Source organism: Seriola lalandi, unplaced genomic scaffold (genome assembly GCF_002814215.2).
Source record: "Seriola lalandi dorsalis isolate HSWRI2012SDOR001 ecotype SW California unplaced genomic scaffold, Sedor1 jcf7180002054661, whole genome shotgun sequence".
Taxonomy (NCBI): Eukaryota; Metazoa; Chordata; class Actinopteri; order Carangiformes; family Carangidae; genus Seriola; species Seriola lalandi.
In genome coordinates, this window is record NW_019525214.1 from 32,190 (window position 1) to 37,580 (window position 5,391).

Genomic DNA, 5,391 nt, shown 5'->3' on the forward strand with positions numbered 1-5,391 from the left:
ACAGCTCATTTAAACAGACACGGTCAAGGAGATGAGAGGCGAGGTGCAGAAACAGGAAGTTAATGAAGCTGGAGCGATGAGCGACAGGTACAACATCACTGATGCACTCATCTGTCTCTGTGTAATTGAAACCTCATTTAGTAAAACACGGTGATGCTGATTCACCGGTTTTTCTCTGAAACCAAAGACTTTTTACCTGAAAACAAAGCGTGAGAGTCTCTTTAAACTTTTATTCCAGTATACGGAGATAACGTGTTTCATTTGGACTTTGAGAAGGGGAAGGAGGAGGTTGCAGGAATCTTTGGAGAAATTTACTTCACACCTACAGCTTAATATTCTTTATAAAAAGCCTCTGTGATAACAGCGACTACCATTATGGATTTGGTGCCAATAAGCATAACATTAAAAAGAGTAAAATGAGTAGAACTTTTCGAATTCTTACTTTATCAATACCAAATTTGGTGTACAGTGTTGGGTGACTGAGAGGCAGATTTCTATTAAAAATGATCTATCTATCTAAAAGGTTTTTGTGGGGTCAAAGTGACTTTGACCTTTGACCACTGAACTTCAAGTGTCATGGCAAGGGTCTGAATGGGAAACTTTAATTCTTGCACCATAGGAAACTTTGATATTCACCTTGAAGCACTGGTGCGGTTAAGAATAGTCATTAGGGATTTTTAGAATACAACTGTGCTTGGCACGGCCTAGACAAAAACAAAACATTATCTCTTTATTTATTTAGCTACAAGGTGCAGTTAAACTCCACCCTCTATTGAATTGTTAGAGACAAATAACTTGCAGCTACCTTATCACTTGTCGACTTGTTGTTCCTTGTTGTACTGCGATGGTGACCTTCGAATCTTAAAGAGCTCATAGTTCACTGTTAGGTCAGTTCAGAAAACTTTATTTCTCCCCAAACGGGAATTCATTTGTAGTTTCCCACTCCATACATTCAATCTCAACAGACAACCGACCAACTACATATAGTTAATATGAGTATTGTCTCTGTTGAGCTGCCTAATAGCTGAAGGAATAAAGGACTTGGAGTAACGATTAGTTGGGGCTCATTATAACGTTGGCCCGAAGGCATTAAGATTGTTACAGTTAAGATCGGGCTTCAAACTGTCCTCTTTCATAAAGCTTTACAGTTACAAGTTGCTCAGGTGAGCCCTGAACCAGCCCTTAGTGTAGCTGCTATAGGACTAGAGTGCTGGGGGAACTCCCATGATGCATTGAGCAGTCGTGGAGATACTGCAGGTATCTCGATTGCTAAAGGGTGTCTAAATGAGACCACAGAGAAACACTGTCACCAGTCCACCTTTACAGCTTCTTACTAACTCTGTCAGAGGAAAGTCAAACTACAAGCTTCTGAAACCAAACCTACGCTCTTGTTTACTACCAACCAAAACCTAATGACACTATTACACCCACCCCGTATAAAAATATAATAATATAAGTATAAAACACGGCAGGAACAAAAGAGTAAAAAAACAAAGAGCAGTGAGATCTGTAGCTGTGTAGCCGAGTCTCGAGTCCCCCGTGTTCGAGTCTGAGAAACCAAGTCACCAAAGAAGAGTCATCAAGGTTGCGTCAAGTTCCAAGATGGATTCAAGGTTTACACTGAACACAAATAACACAACTATCAACATTTCATCACGTATGACACAACAACAAATGCACTCGTTGGGAAGTGCAACGTCAATACTCGAGTCCATGTCCAAGTCATCAGCGCTCAAGTCCAAGTTGAGTCACGAGTCCTAAAAATCAGGACTCAAGTCCGAGGCGGAGACCCGAGTTCTACAACACTGACTGATCGACAGGAGAGATAATCAGGAGGGCGGAGTTCCTGCCGCCGTCACTCGTGCCAGGACTGAAGAATGGGAGGAGTTTTTCAGTGAAGGAGCAGCCAGTAAAGGAGTAGAGAAGAGCTGCTGTGTCCACGTCATAAAAGGAGACCAGACCTTCCTCGTAATCCACAAACACTCTCACCTTCTCTGGATGATCATTCACAGAGAGAGGGACGGGCTGGTCGTCAAGTGCGAAGTACCTGTTTCTATTCCTCCGACACAGAGTCCAGTAGCCGTTCTCAGGGTTCAGTGTAATTTCTCCCTTCCTATTGACTGACTGTTTGGCCACGCCCAAAGTCCAGCCAATGTTCCCTTTAACCTGAACATCATAGTGAAACCTTCTACAGGAGAAACCCCGCTTTCCCAAAACACTAATCGCAGCCTCAAATTGCTTTGAGTTCTCTGGGAGTTTCTTCCACACGTCACCGTGACGTACTTGTTTCGCGTCATCGGACAGGACGAAAGCAGGATGTGCCGTATCAGGATCCAACGCGACGTCCGCCGCGTTCCGCTGGACTCGTCTCAGCTCGTCTTCCTGCAGCTTCTTCATCTCCTGTGTGATTGTCTCTGTCAGCTGGTTCACAGCGCTCAACACAGCCGTCCTGATGCTGTCTCTTATACACATCTAGATGCAGCACAGGAGCTGCTCCTCCTGCAAAAGAAGGCCGGCAGCCGACATGTTGGTGCTCTGCAATTAAAGGAGAATTTACAACATAATTAGTCTTGTGTATTGTGTCAGTGTGACAGACAGCTGCCCCACCCACAGAGAGAGAGAGAGGGGAGAGACAAGGGGACGAGCTAGTTAGACTTGATAGACTGCCAGTTGTTTGGACCTGATGTGAAGTCAAGACCTTCATCCTTCAGATCAAAAAAAATTTAAACAAACCAACAATAAAAACTCTCAGAATCTCAGTGCGCTGAACGGTTGATTCTAGATATCCAGAGTGTTTCTGCGGGCGCTCAGCCGGACCGGATCAGGGACCGGACTCAGTTTCAGTTGTGACAGCTGCAGCTTTAAAACCTGAAGTTTGCTGAGAAGCACAAGAAGAGCAGCTGTTGTCTTAAACTATGCCGGTTACAGTACTGACAACGTTCATGTTAGAAAAAAATTAAAAGACAGAAAATTAAACCATCCATGTAAACATGTGAAGCTCATTAATGTTGTTTTATATATATACATGTTTTATATTCAAACAGACACACCCCGTTAAAGTTTTAAGCATTCGTATCCCAGGCACCTGTGAGGATTTATAAACTGCAGGCGAGTTGCGTTCTTCAGTTGGTGGTTAAAACTTTTTAAGTAAAGCAACTGAAGACCAGCTCACCCACAGTGCCTTTGTTATTTGCCACTCATTCTTTAAAGTATGTAACTTCACGGGCGTAACGTCTTCACTGTAGAAACACCATTTAAACCCTGACTCTGCTCTCACAGATTCAACATGAACTCATCAGTGAAACAAAGCTCCTTAAACCACCTACACCCCAGTGAACAGATAACGCACCGTACTGACCTGTGCATGCCAACGACTCAGCTGTGGTTTCTCCTCAGGCAGAGACAGTGAATCTGGATTTCTGCTGTCGCTGTCTGCCTGCCTGTCTGCCTGCCTGTCTGTCTGTCTGTCTGTCTGTCTGTCTGCCTGTCTGTCTGCCCGCCCCCGGTTTGTAGCTGCAGAGTGAGTTTATTTAACTCTGTCACTTCATTGCTTCAATCAAGTGGGTGTGGTGAAGAAATGTGACAGAGAGATGAGCTGACAGTTTGTGGGAACTCGGTGCCAAATACCTTCAGTTCACTTATTTAAGAGAGACGATGCAGGTGAACACAGCTGGGACAGGTTTGTTGTGACATCACAAAGTTCCAGAAGTCCTGACGGCTGGTTTTAAGGCTCAGTTTCTGAATACAGGCTGTGTGCATTTCTCTGTGGACTGAGGCTTTGATACTTTCACAGTATTAATATAGAAGCTAGAGCTGATCTATAATCACACTACACATGGACACAGACGCGCTTCGTCTGCTTTTGCTGATGTTGTTATGAGAAAGGGACGAAGCAAAGGAAAAATGAAGGATTAAAAAAAAGGCAAGGAAGGAAGGAAGTTAAGAAGAAAGAAAGTTTGAGGCCAATAATAATAATAACCAGGCTTCAGCTTGTTCGCAGTTTAAAAACAGACACTATGCATTTGTATTTTTAATTGTTCGTCATGTTAAATCTCACTACGCTCACGCTGCTGAAGGATCAATGCATTTATACTGAAGTACTTTTAAGGAGTATTTCCATTTAAAGCCACTTTAAACTTTTTACTCCCCCTCCATCTGCCGGCTGTAGGTCCAGTGACTTTACACATTCAGCTTCCTGTATGACGAGCTTTAAATATGAAGCACTGTCATAGATGTAACTCCAAATCAGTACGGACATCAAAAAACATTTTTTTTATCTTTTCAAGAGCCGAGTCCCTCCCCCAATAAAAGATGAAGGTGCACCAAGTGGAAGAGGGGAGTTCATCATTTGTGACCCCAGTTAAATCCTCAGGTGTGTTGAGTTAAGGTGAGATAATGTTACATCATCAGCAGCTGAGGAAGAAATGTTCCGGTGACTTTCGCTAATGCTAATGCTAATGCTAATGCTAATGCTAAGAGTCTATGGTGAGAGCTGGAGCTTTGCCCACCGGCTCGGAGCCTTGTGCAGTGTCAGCAAAGTTTCCGCCGCAGCTGTTCACATTAATGTTGCATGAAGCCGGAGTCTGTTTAGCAGATTTACACAATCTCTCTCCTCTGATGGCGAGCGGCGTTCTGCAGCTTCAGGTTGTAACTTCACTCCGTGACGTTTGGTTTCTTCTGCCCGCACGCTTCCGCCATGACTCGCAAACTAACTCCATCTTGTTTTGTTAAAGGGCTCCGTGAGTGAGTCTCCTACTGTTTGATGAGTCACTGTGATGTTCACCAGGAGGTAAAAAGAAATCTGAAGTCTGAACATGAATCCCTGTAAAACCTGTAAATGTTTTTTTTCTTTTGTTTCTTTGTTTGTTTGTTGAAATGTTGTGCAGCAAACATACCATCTTCTTCTTTGGTATTCTGGAGTTTTAACTGCTCTCTGGTACTTTTTGACGGTTTGTTGTGCTCTGCAGTATTTCTCAGCCAATCAGCTGACGAGATAGAGAGAGAGAGAGAAGGAGCGAGTTAAATTGAAATGTTAAGAGCAAAATTGGTTGTTTCCTCAAGAGAAGAAGAGAAAACATTCGAAGATGGCTGATATACTGTGTATTTGTGTGTGTGTGTGTGTGTGTGTGTGTGTGTGTGTGTGTGTGTGTGTGTAATAGCTGTGATTGTATAAAAGAGTATGCTCTGAATATAAAAGCACTCCGCAGCATTCAGGAGATTCAGGGCGCCTGAACGCATCACTGCTTGGAAGGAAAGTGTGAGATTTTCAGAATAAAAGCATAATTAGGTGAGAAAAATAAAAAGGGGTGATAAAGTGGGGAGGGATGAATGTCACTGCAGCATCATGCGGGGGGGGGGGGGTTTTGGGGGGAGATGGGTGGGGGGGGGGGG

At 43.6% G+C, this 5,391-nt stretch overlaps 1 pseudogene; it reads right to left on the reverse strand.

Moving 5' to 3' along the window:
* Positions 1-888: 888 nt before the first annotated feature.
* On the reverse strand, positions 889-2,472 carry LOC147818265 (pyrin pseudogene; annotated as a pseudogene).
* Between the last annotated feature and the right edge of the window lie 2,919 nt (positions 2,473-5,391).